The following is a 17,152-nucleotide window of genomic DNA, read 5'->3' as shown; positions in this document are numbered from 1 at the left end:
ATATTGCTACGTAAACAGGCAAAATACCCAAGAGTTAATGTATCTTTTTGTCTCTTTCAGTGACCTGTGCAATCACTCATTTTGCTCACTCCTCTCAAAGCACATTCACTATTGCTGACTAATGTTGATAAGCGGCCCAGCTGACACTGCTTGTTTGGCTCCTGCCTCTAATTAAAAAACATCTGTGTGTCTGATTTCCTTCTGCTTTTTCCCCAACTGGCTGATCCATACTGAACTCCTCCAAGATTAAAAATGTTAAGTGGCTGGCTTGAGGTTGCCCTCATCACTTCTAGTGGTGTGGTTTCATAGAAGTAATTCACTTATTGATTCACCAATCAAAGGTGATATGTGTTGGACACCTGGGAGTTGGCAAGGTTGATCTATAGATGAGGTAAAGCTAAAATAGACACAAGTGGCTAATGCAGAAAAAAATGAGATGAGAAAAAAGAAGTTTGAATAACGGAGTCACATTGGCCTTGTTATGGTGGTGACATGACACAAAAAGAAAGATGGCATCTCCTTTAACATGAATATCTAATCATTTTGCAGTTGCAGCGACACGCAACCTTATGCCTCAGATTTCAGATTTGGCAGTGTTGTTTTGGGTTAAAATAAATCAATCATAATAAGTCATTTTCCCTCAAATGAACTGTGCAAAAAGTCGCTAAAAATCCTGATAAAAGTGGGTCAACTGCAGGTTTGTATAAGAAACAGCTAAAAATAAAGAAAGCAAATCACATTTAACACACTCGTGTATTTTAGTGTTTGCCACTAAAGAAAGTGGCGAGAGTAAACAGTGAAGTGCGCTCTCTGCATGTGATGGACCATAAACAGCAGCACAGCTCAGTTCACATGGTAAGTCCTGGCAGCGGTGCAAACTGTTCACTATTACCAACAAGAAAAACAATGAGCCCACAGACAGCAATGTTCATATAGCAAACCAATTTACTGTATGGGAGATTGTCACAGTGCTGTAAATATACTTTTTATCTTGGCTTTATTCAAGAAAAAAAGAGACTTTTACACGTTGATGATGAAAGTTTTAACTTTAATTTTACCATTAAAACATGGAAGAATATCAGCTTGAACAACTAAAACAGCATCAAGTCATAACTGTTTCTACCTCAGTTCTTATATTTCCCCCGTGCTACATATAAACAGTTACGAATGACTGCATGGTTTGTTGCTACTAACGCAAACATATATTAAATCATTCATCTCTTAATCAAATATTTTAGCAAGGGAATTAGAGTTATAATGCAAGAAAGAGGAGTGTCTACAACCAAGAAGAAAAATAAAAACAAACTAATTTTCATGATATGTGTGAATAACATGATATGACAGTTTAATTTCAAAGCTTTATGAAGACAGACTTTTAAAATTTATGCCATTTCTGACTTTTCATAATAGGAAAATTATTATACACATGCTTATGCAACATCACAAACACAACCCCGCACGACCAAATCTCAAGCTTTAAAAGAGTAATGGTGCCTCTTACTACAGTTGTTATACTGTCCAGTGCCCATCCGTGTCCACCCTTGACAGCTGTCATCCCTCTGTCATTGATTAGGCTGTCGTTTGCTCTGCACCAGGAGCCTGTAGATCGTTATTCACCACGTCGAACCTGGAAATCGACGGAATCATCAGCCCAGCTTCTCATTCCTGGAAGTGTCCATCACTAACTAGTTTTCAAAGATGTCTCAGCGAGACTGATCGCTGCAGAGTGAGTTCGGACAGAGGACCAAAAAATAACTGTTTTTATTACATGGAGATCTGAGGTTTTTATATTTCACATTGGCGTTAATATACTGGAAACATTTTATTGAAGTGCATTGCGTCCATGTTGCCCATTGTTGTCTGCACAGTGAGGGCTCGTGTGCATTATTTGTAGGAATTGGTGTAAGGCGCAGTTCTTATTGTTGGGATTGGTCTACAGCAGGGGTCAGCAACCTTTAGCACCCAAAGAGCCATTTGGACGCGATTTCCACACAAAAGAAAACACTGGGAGCCGCAAATACTTTTTGACATCTAAAATGAAGATAACACTTTTTTTTTACCTTTATGCTTTGTGTGAACAACTAAAGTGTGTTGCTTATGAAATCCATGAAGTGCTACAAAGAAAATTGCATTTTATTTATGTAATTAACACATTTTGAACTCTTAAAGAAATATAACAAAAGGAAAGACACCCAGCTGAACTAAAATGATCCACGTAGCAAAAAAAAAACGGTTGTGAGCCGCCACCCTTATATCTCCTTTGGGCTTTTGGAGCCTTGACCTGACTTTTAAAAAATAACTGGAAAAAAGCACTATGCTGCTAAAAGATGAAAAATAGATATTTGCAAAATTCTGCCTAATATGTATTTTACCTGGTTAATGTGTGTGGCGGGGCGTGGTCTGCAGCGCCGCTGCAGGGGAGGCGGACGCACCTGAGCGGCACCCGCAATCACGCCTCGCCGCCTTAACGTCTATGCTGTTGTGTTGGTGTGTGTCGGGCTGTGAGCTTTAACACCAGCTGTATGCGTACAGCAACCGTGTGTGAAAAGTGGTCAATAAAAAGAAGCTGTAAAGCATGTTCATGCAAACATTGTCGGGTCTGCTGTGATATGTTTACAATGGGACTTCTGCTCCTGAACCTCTACGCACAGCGTCTGCAAATCGGGGCTGTACAAAGTCACTTTCATCTTTACGCAGGACTGTAAGCTGTCATCTGTGAGGCGTGAGCGGTGTTTGTTTTAACATAGTTCACGGTGGAGAACAGCTGCTGACATAATGTGGATCCGAAGATCGATAATTAGCCTACCTGGGGTTGAAAGTCTCAATAAATGCACGGCGTTTTGGCGGGTATATCGGCTTCCGTGAGTGTGACGCTTATTTTGAGCGATGAAAAAATCTTCCAATTTAGAACTACAAGTTAAAAAAGAACTAACATAAATAAAATACACTTCAGCTTATTACTTAAAAAAATAATTTCTTTTCCCAAACCACGCGGAGCCGCACTAAAAGGACTAAAGAGCCGCATGCGGCTCCGGAGCCGTAGGTTGCCGACCCCTGGTCTACAGCAAAGTTTTGTAGGGTGATAATAATGAACATAAATAAATAAAACACAATCAGAAAAAAAATATGTCAACTTCTGACAGCAACCCTGCAATTGCCACCAATTACGCCAATTACGCCTGTGAGTGCACTAGGAAAAATTCACTACACTGTAAAATGTAATATTGTGTTTAATTAAAAATATTAAATAGGCTGAACTCAGTTTTTATCAATTTGTTATCAGAACTCGATTTAAATAAGTTACCAGTACTTTTTATGGAAAAATGCTGATAAACTCAATTTATTTGAGTTGTCTTAACTTAGAGAAACTAAGTAAGCTGGAAGTTTTGCTTCTCAGTGCGGAAGGATGAAAGATGTGTTTTGAAAATGCCCCGTCACTACCGTCCTCCTCCCTCTCGGATCAGTCCGCATGTTCATGGTGCCAGCATTTGTTATGGAGTATGTTGAGCAAACCTGGAAAAGCGTCAGCTCAGGATATTATTGTTTTCATTGCTGTGAATCTTTACCTGATACACTGACTTGGTGAGTAAATGTTTACTCTTATTCAAACTGATTTTGTGGCTTCTCTTAGTTTAGCACCAGGTTTATAATCTTGCTAGCTAGTTAGTGTTAGCCTAGCGTTGCTGCTGCCGCTGGGCTCATGTTAGTTAAAAATTAACACCACAGCCTTAAAAACCTTACATAACACTATGTTTGTGAAATTTTCTGTTGATTGTTTGAAATAAAAAAGTGAGATAAGAGCTCAGACAAAATTCTTCGGGAGGTGCAGCCGTTAGGGGTGGGGTGTGGGGGGTATTTTCAATCCATAGCCATAACTACCTAACTAAGTAATTATATATATATCATATTTAACCTGAGTAGCAAAAGACCGCAGGGGGTTGAAAACAATAAGCCAGGAGTTAGCTGTGCTCGCGGACTCTATCGAGCCTTGACCTCCCGGTCAGTTATTGCGCTGGTGGATAACAGAGCTCTCCGAAAACGTGGAAGCACTTTTGCAAATATGTGATATTTTGATAAATTAAGTAGATATTTGAGCATTACACAGCTACATTCTCGCCTGAACATATCTTAAAAGGTTATTTTGTGACCCAGAAAGGGTAGTCTGGGGAAAAGGAGGATCGCATTTGTCGGAGCCTGTGCATACTTGTAAGCGCGAGTAGCTCGGCTAAAAACGTATTACTTTTTCTGGGTCACAAAATAAACTTTTAAGATATTTTCAGGCGACAATGTAGCTGTGTAAAGTTCAAACATCTGCTCAATTTATCAAGACATCACATATTTGCAAAAATGCTCCAACATTTTCAGAGACGTCCATTTTTGTTTTGGCAGCTTTTGAACATCTGTGGCATCTATCAATGTCAAATCTAGACTTCCCTCAGAGCTACCTGGTGCCATTTTTCATCCACAGCGTTTTTTAATATCAAGCCATTTTCACTGTGTTGAATAGAATATAGCCAAACTTTCCAAACATTTTTTTTTTTTTTTTTTACTTTAGAATTGCAGTCTGAGTTCATTAGATTAGCTTAAAGTGGCTAAGCTACAAAATTCCATCCACTTTAGGCCCTAGAGCCAAAAAACGCCCCATTGTAACCCATTATAAACGCTATATTTCACTGCCCAATCATTACCATCAAATTAAATGTCATCTTTCCACTTTCACTGAGACTTTGAAGTAGGGGCTTTTTGCCTAAAAAAAAAGAAAAAAAATGTGTCTGTGTCTGTTTCTAACTTTAGACAAAAGTATGTTTATGTCTAAAATCAGAAGCCGTCCCTCTTTGAAGCCCACCCCGCAATGCAAACAAATCTAACATGAAAACGAGAACAAAAACCAAATTAGACTTTATTTTGTCTTCAAGCTTATCTTGTTTATGCAGATGCACTGCAGCAGAGGTTATAAGAATAAGCCGTAGCGCGGGAGTAGGTATTACAAGACCCAGGAAGTAGTGGACATCCTGATGCGCTCCGACAGCGAGGATCTCTCCTCTTCACCCGCCCAGAGTGACTCTGATTCCGGGGATGACACGGAGGAGTCGTCTCTCCACACCGATCAGCAGGAGTCGTCTTCTGATTTTTCTACTGGAGATGAGAACGAGGGGGAGACGCACGAGGAAGCAGCGGCGTGGACCGCCAAAAATGGCAAGAAATGGTCCCCAACAAACACCGAGACGCTGCGCTACGTCGCAGCACCCACGGGGCTTATTCCGGGACCGACCCACTACGTCGTCGCCCGAATTTCGGACCCACTAACCGATGAGATTATTCAGCATATTGTTTCAATGACAAACCTTCATGGCAGACGAGCGATCTCAGGATGGAGAGATTTGGACCGAGACGAAATGCTGGCTTATGTGGGGCTGCTAATTTTGGCCGGTGTATACCGGCCAAAACACGAGCCAATCAAAAGCCTTTGGAGTGAGAAAACGGGAAGGAAGATTTTCCGGGCCGCGATGTCCCAGAAAAGATTTTCACACATCTGCAGGGCCCTCAGATTTGATGACAAAATCTCCCGACCTGCACGCCGTACCGACAAATTGGCTCCCATTCGGCAGGTATGGGACATGTGGGCACACCGCCTGCCGATGTTGTTTAGTGTTTGCAAATGAGGTGTCGACAACCTTGATAAGGTGGGTGTCATTACGCATCAGTTACGCACACCTTTATTCATTTTTGCTCATATATTCTTGTGTAAAATATACAGAGGTTTTATGTTTGTTTATATTGTTTTGTTGTTTTTGTTTTTGTTAGGTTGTCGGCACCTACTCCTGCAGGAGAAGGACCAATAGATGGCCAATGGCTCTCTTTCATAACATCATTGACATCTCCCTGTACAACGCCTTCGTGCTGTGGACCTCCGTAGATCAGGCCTGGCATCAGCAGAAGTCACACAGGAGAAGGCTGTTCATAGAAGAGGTGGGAGAAAGCATGATCAAGCCTCATTTGTCAAAAAGAGAGCGCCTTCTCATCAGCCGCTGCTGAATTAGTCAGAGATGCGCAGGATGGTGCTGCTGCTCCTCTGGAGTGACAGATCCCAAGGGCAGGAAGCGCTGTGAGCTCTGTTTTGCGAAAAGGAGGCGAGTTGGAAACACTTGTTTTTTTCGCCTAAAAAAGCAGTGCGCTCATGTGACGAAACCGGGATATAAAGGGTTAAAATCCGGGGAATATAATTAAAACTTTATATGAATATTTCAAGGAGAAGTAGTTTTAAAAGATTGGCTAATTTAAAGCGGAAAAAAATATTAATATATAATAATTTTATAGCACTTTTTATGGCGTGGTCAATTTTTGGCTCTAGGGCGTCGAAAGGGAGTCTTTTTCTAAGGTGCTCCAAGGTTATTAACAACATAACAAACTCTATGTTACAATGATTGCACAGCCATTAAGGCTCAAATCAGTTTCTGAAAAATGTTCTGCTTTTTCTCCCTCTGCTTGCTTCTTACTGTCTTTGAGGCTCGGGACCAGCACTCCTGCTGTTGGACAGAAAGACATCAACTCAGTGGTAAGTATTTTGGTTTTCCAATATATTAGCAACTGTCAGTAACATTTATATTAATCAGGCTGAACTTTAATCATACTTTAGATCAGCCTGTTTTACTTATTGTTTCATTTGTGCTTTGGTTTGGGGAAGTTGTTTCTTTACTGATCTTTTCCTATCTTCTGTTATTAGACTTGAGATATGACTGCACTATGCTGTTGCTGGTGACTCCAGTTAATTCTACAAGACATGCTGTAAGTAAACAAACAACAACAGTTTGGTCTGCATTTCTTGAAAGATCACATCCCCCAAAACTTAGTTTAGAGGGTCTACACTGTATATAGTGAAGTCTGCAAGTTTTCTAACAGCAAAATTTGTTTTGTGCCCAAATCATTTTGCACATCATTAGAATGAAAGTTATTGGCCATGTTTGCATAGCCCTTTTTAAAATGATGCTTTCATGACATTATTGTGTGTTGGGTGGTGGTCACGGCTATCCAGACTGACAAGTGGGACATTGAATGTCACCTCTCTGGTGGGGAGGGAGCCTGAGATTGTGTAAATTGGAGTCTGAGATTGTGTAAATTGGAGTCTGAGATTGTGTAAATTGGAGTCTGTTTTATACCAAATGCAGAAAAAAATGTTTTAAGAAAGCAATTAAGTTCATGTTCCAAAGAATCTGATTGTTTGCTTGCAGGACACCAGGAGAGACGAGTCCTCCGTCACAGATGGTGTGGTCGGTGAAGATGGCCGCCTGCAGGTTCAAGCTCATTGCATCTCCAACCCACATCCACTGCCACTGTACTTAAGGGAAGTTAAAGACTTTGTCTGCACCTAGATTTGGATCACCTCGATCCATGACAGTCATTCAGGCAGTAATGCCTGGACTGGAAACAAGCCATCCTTAAAACATTACAACATTCCAGCTCATGTGTTGGAATGAAAAGCAAATGTGTTGTTTAAATCAGAAACTGCACTTGTGACAGAACAACAAATATTTTATTTTGATTATATAAGTAAGTACAAAACAAACTTGTGGTAGGCCTAAACTTATTTTCAGAATAATTACATCTGAGACTTTGTTTCATTGTAGATTATAACAGTGATGGTAATATAATTGTTTGTTGTTCAGCAGAACAGTGTCCAGTATGTTGGCTGTTATACTTTGTTGTGTTTGAAAATAAAAGTTGGGCTGATTTTAACATCATTACAAAAAGTGTTGTTTAGGGATGCAACAATACCAATTTTTACAAACCGATACGATGAGTACTTGCCGATACAGAGTACAAAAACCGATACTTCTACCACACACACACACACACAAATGCAATGAATTGGAAGACAGGTTTTATTTTATTCTCTGCAGATAAAAAATAAAATCTTAATAAAAATGACCACAAAAATTTCAAGTGAAAAATAAACACTTCTGTTAAATTATTGCAGAGTCTCCACATTGTAATTTAACAAAATACCACTGAACTATTGGCACTGTCTCGAGCTTTCAGAATAATAAATAAACACTTCTGTTTGGAATAAAATAAATACAAATTAGGTTTGAGAATAAAATAAACTTTTAAATTGTTGCAGAGTGTCCATATTGTAAACAAACAAACAAAATAAAGTATTTGGCATTGACGAACGAACTCCCCATCTGCCCGTGGATCATCAGTCCACTGTGCCGTTAAACCAAGGACTGACATCGCGCACACACTGCTTGTCTTTACCTCTTCAGAAAGTTTTGGCACCATTATCTCCCTAATTTGTGGGCGGTTGGGAATTTCATATCGCAGCTCGAGTATGCTGAGAAGACGATGCAATCCTATGTTTTCCACGACCGGCATTTGCTGGTCATCCAGAGCGATAAAATGAGTCAGAGCCTCTGTTATTTTAACTGCCCGTGGATTTTCTCTTGACATTTTTCTTCGCTTTTCCAAAACCTGAGTTAAAGTTGGCTGTTCCACACTGCTGACATTTTGTTTAGCCTAGCTACAGCAGCCTCCAGTTTCTCTTTTTTATCTGGAGCCACCAGTCTCACTCGCCTAACCCTGTGCCTGTTTAGCGCGGGATGTCCCCCTAGTGGCCAATCTAAAAAACTACAACAGAAATGACAAGCCACCCTCTGATTAATGAAATAAGTTAGTATCGGTTCATGGTATCGGTTAACTTTTATGAGAATGAGTACACACACATTTTACAGTATCGGCCCCGATACCCGATACCAGTATCGGTATCGGTGCGTCCCTAGTGTTGTTAATTATTTTTAATCACATTCAGGTTACCACAAATTGTTTTTTCATTTAGTTGAACTTGAAATGTTTGTCAGTAAGTAAAGAATTAGTATTGTACAGTCAGAAATATCAAGTTATTCTTAATACTGCAGACTTGCAATGATGGCTGTTGTCCTAACAGTCATCTTAAGTAAGCTTTACTTAATTTTTTTGAGTTCTGGGAACTAACAAGGCCGTACAGTGTACTCAAAATGAGTAAGTTGCCCTAACTTGGTCATCTTACATAAACTTGATCCAATTTGTTTGAGTTCTGGGAACAAATGAGCTTGTACAGAGTACTCAAAATAAATAAGTTATCCTAATTTAGTCATTTTTAGCTAAGCTTTACTCAATTTTTTTGAGGCAACGAGTTTCCTCAATTTTTTTGAGTTCTGGGAACTAATTCGATTTTACAGTGTAGGAAAACGTCAATGACAGCACGTACAAATGCACAAAGCAGATATATAAAATGATTACAATGTGATATACAATGAGTTCAAACTTAAACTAAAATATCAAAAGTAAAAGTAACAAAAGTATCAAAAACATACATTTTCGATGAGACTGGTTATGGCTACATCAGTGAATAACAGATTATGGATGTTTTTTGGACTGAGCTGGTCTCTTTCCTTCAATATCGTCCAATATTGTTAACAACACTGGTTCATACTGCCTGCTTTGCTAAAAGACAAAGAGAGACAGATAGAAATGCTGTGCATGTTTATGAGGATCTTTGTGCACCTGCACCCCATGGAGACTGCAGAGATAGAGTCAATCAGTGGCAGAGAGAATCACAGCTTATTTCAGGATTTTGTGGGGTCTATAAACTGCTTGCAGATTAAGTTGAATGTTCACAGCGGACCAAAATAACCCTGAAGCTACTGGGAAATGTCCCAGTGCTCCCAATCGTCAGCCTGCCCTGTCCGCGGAAACGTCCCTACTGTGTGGTAATTCATTTAGTGCGGGAAGTGGCAATAACTGTGAGCTGCATGGTTGGCAAGAGGACGATCAACTGAAAGAATAGCTCAGACTACCACAGGCACAAAAGGAGACCAAAATGAACAGAAAGTAGCTCAGGTACAGGACCATGAACTGTTTCGATTTCTAAACTGTAAATAATTAATGTGAGCCAGCTCATTTTAATCTGTTTGACTTTAACATTGAGCTCGTTCTTGCTATGTCTGTTCACATCTCCTGTGGCTTTATAAACTAGCTTAGTTTGCTAGTTTGCTTTTTGATAAATTGATTGTGTGTGTGTGTGTGTGGGAGGGGGGTCATTTTTGTCAGTTTTCATCACAGATGGCTGCCTTGGCCTGAGCCTGGTTCTGCCATGGGTCTTTTCTGTTAAGAGAGCTCTTTTTCTTCCTACTGCTTCTCAGTGTTTGCTCATAGGACTTATTCTGTCTCTAATATGGTACTGTAGGACCCACAATAATCTTGGACAGAAAACACAATGCACAAGCAGAGATACTGCTTGTAGCTTCCATGTGGGGGCAAATTTACTCTATACAACTGCTGAGCTGCAAATTTACACCAGCTCATTAATTCATTAATCCAGTGTTTCTGCAGCAAAAGCCTGTCCAGCCCCGGACCAGCAGTGTCACTGCTTATATTGTTAGCCTGTAGCCACAGTGGAATTGGTGGTAAACACAAAGCGCAGAAAAATAAACAAATAAAAAATTACATTCCTCGAAAGAAAATTTACATTTTTCAAACAAGGCCTTCCAAGAGCACTCCTGGCACTGTATTTATGAAATGGCACGTGAAACTGTGCTGCTGGCATCTCCATTGTTTTTCAGTGACTCACTTCTTCTCCAGGAGAGGAGGACAGATCAACGAGGAGAAAAGATCTTGGTGCAACATCAGATTGAATCTGATTATATGCTCCGGGAGATCAAATGACAAATTATGGGTACAAATTAGCATAATTATCTGGCTGTATATATAAAAGCGGGATCCAAGGAAGAGCTTTTCCCAATCTTTCCCTCTTAAAGCCTATCGGTTAATCTTTTTTGAATAATGATTCTCAGTGTTCTTAAAAAATGACCAATTTCATTTACATTACACAATGTTATAAGAACCAGAAAAAACCCTCACTGTGTTCACTGCATGAACTCACAAAAACACAAGAAGCATTGTCAGTAATATCGATACATACATAGTTTACATGCACTCATCATATATATATAAATTTCATGGTAAATTTGGGTTTTAAAAGATTTCTTTAAATTGTGCTTTTTCCAGGGGGAAATGATTGTGCAGCATACATCGTTAATTACTACAAAAAGAATTGGATGCACGAGTGTGAATCTACTGGCCGAGTGCTGATCAGCTCTTCATTCCAGAAAGTTATTGTTGCCTCTGCCTTTGTGATGTTCACTGCTTCTTGCTGTAGGACATAGGTGTCAACCTCTGGCCCGCGGGCCAAATTTGGCCCGCAGCCTAGTTACATTTGGCCCGCGAAGCCATACAAAATTACTATTAGAGCTGGCCTACTGGTATTATACAGTGCATGTACTGCTAATACTACAATTCCCAGAATGCTCTGTTGGTGTTTTGGCACATCATTCATGACAGGACCCATTAGCACCCTCTCCTCTGTTGACCAGTCATAGCAACCATGCAAATCCTGCCATGCTACCCATCCCAAAATGGCAAAAAGAAAGGCAGAAAACAGGAGCTTTCTGGACAGGTGGGAGAATATGATGAAAATTTGATAAATGATAAAAATTTAATTCAGAAGGCTGCAAATACAATTTTTATTTAAGAAATGAATTCCACTGATGTGTTATTTAATTGGAATTTTGATTTTGCATGTGTGCAATATTAAGTTATATATACGTTTATATAAGTTATATATATTGTTTAGTATTAAGCTTTGCTTGTTCCATATTCAGTTTTTCAGCAAAACTTGTTTGAGTCCATAAGAAAAGATTCCTTCTTATATTTGGAGGAAGATTTTTTTTCAATAAATATTAACGTTAGCCCGCAACTTTGATTTAGTTTTGAATTTTGGCCCACTGTGTGTTTGAGTTCGACACCCCTGCTGTAGGAGGTTGCTGAAGCTGACTCATTATTTCCATCCTGACACCAGCTTTGGTAGCAGCCATCTTTTACTGAAGCTTCTGCACAATCAGCTGCTTCTTGGTCAGTGTGGATATTGGCTTTTTACTCATTTATAATTCCCACATGTATTAGTAGGATTGCAGCAGTTCCATATTGTCAGTCTTCGTATGCCAGTGGCCTACTCTGTGCGTATCAGTAACACAGTGTTTATTGAGACTAAGTAATTTATGGGTTTGAAGGTAAGCGATAGAGCTCTGGCAAGTTCAAAGAGGTCCTGCCAGAGGCGAGGATATGTTATTGTCCATTCCAGGAGGTGAGAAAAGTGTAAGTCGAGTGACCTTACTTTTTTTCAGCATGTGCCCTGAATGAGGAACGAGCATTGGGTCGGCAAAGTTCCAGAGGTTCCCTGGAGGAAAGCAGACGGGGAGTTTTAGGGCAGGTATAAGAGAGTTCTTAATGAGATGATGAAGCCAGAGAGGAGCAGAGCAGCAAGAGTCGTCTGTAGAAAAACAAAAAAACAATGCTTCATATTAGAGCAGCTACAACAGACTCGTAATCCTTCATTAGAGAAGAATAGTCATTTTTTTCTCATTTGAATCAAGTTCTGAGTGCTGTTAGAGTACAGTGGCACAGGAGCTAACACTTTAATATTGGATTTGATTTCAAAAAGACTTCAAACTATAACACCAGCTCTGCACCTCCAGGCTCTGTTTCTCATAGGAAGAATTTTCTTTTTGCCTACACTTCCGATAAGATTGATCCTCTTCTGTGTGTGACTGACATCCAAACATGAGTCGGATTTCTGTGTTGGGATTATTGATCCTGTATGTCTGATAAGGAGTGGTCAGGATTTGGTTTCATGGCTCAGCACTGCCCAGCTGCTCAGCAAATGTCCAATAATGTGTGACTCCAAAGAGATTTCTGAATGATTTTCGGTAGTAGCAGCATTTTCAGCAGATGCAACATTTAGTCCTTGGAGAATGTTTTGAACTTTCAAACAGCATTTTTATACCATTTCTGCTACAAAAACCTGGTATGCAAAAATAAAAAATAGAATTAGCATAGAGTGAAAAAACACCACCACTTCTGTTTGTACTGTTGTGCAAGTTTTCCTATAAATAAAGCTGCAGACAAGTGGTGAGCGGTAGCTAACATTCTTTAATCAAAACAAAGAACAGAAAACCAAGCTTGGTGGAGAGCCTGCATGACCGCGGGCCAGACGATCAGCAGAGTCTCCCTGACCCTGCATGGCTCTCAGTTAAATACCTTCTCCAGGAACAAAAGGCAGTACACAGCTGTTTCACACCTTAAGGGTCACACTCTTGCTACCTCCCGGACAAAAGACTCTTCCTTTGGAGTTGTCTGCTTCCCCCCAACTTCCTTACCAGACCCCCCACCATCTGTCTTACTGCATGAGTGTGAGACATGCTAAAATCCAGTGGCACTAAGGCATTATACGTTTAAAATAATGTGATTAATACACAAATAAAAGAAATACAGTACTTTAAAAAAGTGTTTTGTTCAAGCTCATGTCACTCAAAGACAACATGCTGGTCGCCCAACAGTGCCGTCGTATCCTGTTGTGTTCTTTGCACTCCCAAAGAAAAAATATTGGAATAATTAGGGCAATTATTTTGTTCCCATAGGGCCGGGTCGGTTTGGATGCCCTTAATAAATAAAACCATCATTTAAAAACAGTATTCAGTTAGGTTATCTTTGATTGTGATTGGTCAAAGGAGCTTGCAAAGAAAAGCGTCTGGACTTCTTTAAGTTACTTGAAGACGTTTCACCTCTCATCCGAGAAGCTTCTTCAGTTCTAAGGTCAAATGGTGGAGAGTCCCAGATATAAACCTGGTGGGAGTTTCCCCCCACAGAGGGACAAAAGGACCCCCTGATGATCCTCTAATTGCCTGAGCCAAGGTTCATTGTGAAACCTGGCCCCACCTTATCATGCGAATTCCTGAGGTCAGATGGCCCAGGATGTGAGTGGGCGTTAAGGCGTCTGGGGAGGGATCGCAAAACTGGATTATAGATGGCAGAGAGTTGGTGTCGTAAACCACCGCCTCTGTTCAAAGATGGTCGCTCACAGTGGACATAGATGCTTCTTTCACTCCTCTTTCAAACCATCTGTCCTCTCTGTCCAAAATGTGAACATTGGCATCCTCAAAGAGTGACCTTTGTCCTTAAGATGCAGGTCCAGACGCTTTTCTTTGCAAGCTCCTTTGACTACGATGACCTGGATGACTGACAACCTTCACAGACATTTTAATCACAATCAAATGATTGTGATTAAAATTAATTTGATTAATTTCAGAAATGTGACAAATATAAAAAAAAAAAAAAAGAAATCAAGAAGTGATGAAAACTTCTTCATAGCACTTTATATGGAGGAGCAGTTTGTGGCAGCTCTTCTCTGAATAAATCCTGTGCGTCACCTGAGTGTCTCTAGGGCCTTACCTACACTTCCCAGCAATTTCTAACAAGAGTTCACCCTCATATCATAAACATATTGATTCTTCTGGAGCCTCCTGTCATTTATCTCTTTGTTTGTTTATAAATGTATAAATTATAAATTTGCAGAGTGTGTAGTTGAGAGAGTTGAGCCTGACGTGTGGATTCTGTGAGGTCCGCTGGCAGCAAGTCCACCCCTGGTTTCTAGAAAGCGCAGGACCTCTGATGTAGCTGCATCACAAACAGATTCCAAGCAAATGCAAACTCGAGCCAGTTGAGTTGGAAACTAAGAGGAGACAGACTCGATCTTGTTGTCATTTTGACCCTGTTCTATTGCTGTCTCGATGCAGTTGGTGCTCCCTCCTACAAGCATTAATACAACTCTGCAGCAGCTGTCCTAACAACCCACCTACAAGAATTTTATTAATGTTATCTCTAAAGTCTTTTGGGCAACAGTCACACCGCAGCTCAAAACGGCCCAGTTCTCAATCCCCTCACATGTGACACAGATCGGATGTTTTTTATTCCATCTTGACCACACAGATATGTAACACATGGTGCTAAGAGTAATCCCCAGTCAAGTGACCTAAATGCAACTTGCAGTTGGAAAACTCAAAACATAATTTGTCAGTGTTACCATGACGATAAGTAATTATTACATCATTCACTCGAGGCACCTGGCACATTTTGACAGCTTGACTGAGCGAGTGCTAAGGACGAGGAGACAAATCAGAGGAAAAAGCAAATACATACAAGAAGCTGCCTTTTCCAGACACACCTCCATTCATGTTGAAAATATTACTTACATTTTTCAAACATGAAGTGCCTATTATGTTTACCTGGATGAAGAGCACCCTTTAGAGGCTTTTTCACCCTGGCAGGAATACTAATTCTTGGGAAAATACTGGTGCAGTGATGGCATCTGTGAGCAGGAGGACTTGTGTGTATGACCATATGTGTCTACAATACAACCAATGTAAGGCAGGCAGCCAAGCTAGGGCAGTGCTCAGCCCACAGCAGCTGTTTGGCAAAAAGGCAAAATGCCACCATGAAGCAAATAAATAATCCATGCCTTTAATTAGCACCCCTACCGCCGCCGCCGCCTCCTCTTGGTCTCTTGCCTCTTTTTTGATGTCGAGGGCCGGGAACAGGATTTAGTTTCAAAGAGAATATGAGAGCTGCCACCTCAAGAGTTCAAGGGTGAGCATAACCCAAAGCGCTTAGCGTGTTTGCATCCAACATGGAAGGAAAAAGTGTTGAGGACTGTCAAGTGTTGCAGAGGCAAAGTAGCAAGAGACAACAGCCTGAGGAGAAACGCATTGTAAATAATTTCAGCTGACAGCCTTGTGACAAATGATGGTGTTAACATTTTTATAGCCACAATGACACTGCTGCTGTGTGTTTGGGACTGAAAATCAGACCTAGTTTCATGGTTGTCAGTAAAAGCAAAAAACAACACAAGAAGAAATATTATTAAGGAGAGACATACAATCTTTGAGTTGAAATAGAATGTATTGAATTTTTTAGTAGTGGTCATGAGAACGAGTTACATTTATTTTCTATGTCAAGCAGAGACGGGCAGTAACTAGTGATGTGTCGGTCGCAAACAAAACGGCTCTTAGGCTACGCTCACACAGCAGGTCTTGATGCTCAATTCCGATTTTTTGATCAAATCCGATTTTTTTCTCTGCTCGTTCACACTACAAATAAAATGTGACAGCAAACGCGCTCTAGTGTGAACGCTCAAAGCGGCCGCATGCGCAAAAGAAGACGTCACACACAACTTGCTCTGTTTAGACCCAGAGCAAACAATATTGTTTGACTGATGGCCTTAATATAAAGACTACGGACTTCACGTTTTTGTTATTTCCATAATAATGTAAATAACCTAATAATTATCCTTATTGCTGTTTTAGAGGAGCGGTGCTTCAAAGGATAGTTGCAGATTTCTGTCAGAATCTGCAGATTATACAGTACAAATAAAATGTTCACGTTTCTCCAACGTTGTCTTCCCAACAGTTTCACCAGATGGCCAGGAAGCGTTCGCGATGTCTTCTCGGGCGCTTCTCCGGCGCTGATAATTGCTGTCTGTCTTGTGTCAGTGACGTAAAAGACGGATTTAATGCGACTTGACCATTCAAACAGCAGTCGCTTTCTGAAACATCGGATATGCATCGGATTCAGTACCACATACGAAAGTGACCCAGATCGAATTTGAAAATATCGGATTTGTGCTGTTCACACTGTCACACCATGATCGGATATGGGTCGCATAGAGTAAAAAAAAATCGGATTTGATGCGCTTTCGCCTGCAGTGTGAACGTAGCATTAGAGCCGGCTCTTTGATGTGAACGACGCGAGCCGACTCCCCGGTTTGTTTGTTTTTTTCCTTTCTCTCACTCTCTCTCTATATCGCACTTTTTCCCGCTTCACTCTGCACTCGAGCCTTGTGCTTTGAAGAGGGAAGAGGGGGAGGGGCGGTAGTTACACTCAGTAGTAGTGATGGGTCGTTCGCTAACGAAATGGCTCTTAGAGCCGGCTCTTTGAAGTGAACGACGCGAGCCGGCTCCTTATTGGGAGCCGTGAGTTTTTTTTTTCTTTCTCTCACACTCTCTCTCGCCCTTTTTTCCGCTAAACTCCGTACTTTACGCTGGGCAGAGGGGGGAGGGGCGTTAGTTACACTCGCAGTAGCACAGGAACAGAGCCAGAGAGAAAGAGAGCCAGGGACAACAACGTCACATTAGAAAGGTATAGTAATCATCCACTATTTTCAGTTGCAGATGATAAAGGATTCAGAAATCATGCAGGCCCATATGACAGAGAATGTGCATCTTCT

The 17,152-nt window shown here is 40.7% G+C and overlaps 1 long non-coding RNA gene across 1 annotated transcript; it reads left to right on the top strand.

The window, feature by feature from the left end:
• Positions 1–674: 674 nt before the first annotated feature.
• Positions 675–7,095, top strand: LOC146510743 (uncharacterized). Its single transcript, XR_014876175.1, has 3 exons — positions 675–3,582; positions 6,508–6,556; positions 6,725–7,095. It is a non-coding gene; the product is annotated as an uncharacterized LOC146510743 (long non-coding RNA).
• Positions 7,096–17,152: the final 10,057 nt, after the last annotated feature.

The sequence above is a fragment of the Neolamprologus multifasciatus genome, chromosome 9 (assembly GCF_963576455.1).
Source record: "Neolamprologus multifasciatus chromosome 9, fNeoMul1.2, whole genome shotgun sequence".
NCBI lineage: Eukaryota > Metazoa > Chordata > Actinopteri > Cichliformes > Cichlidae > Neolamprologus > Neolamprologus multifasciatus.
The sequence above is the reverse complement of the archived record's forward strand: the minus strand, read 5'-3'. Positions and strand labels throughout refer to the sequence as shown.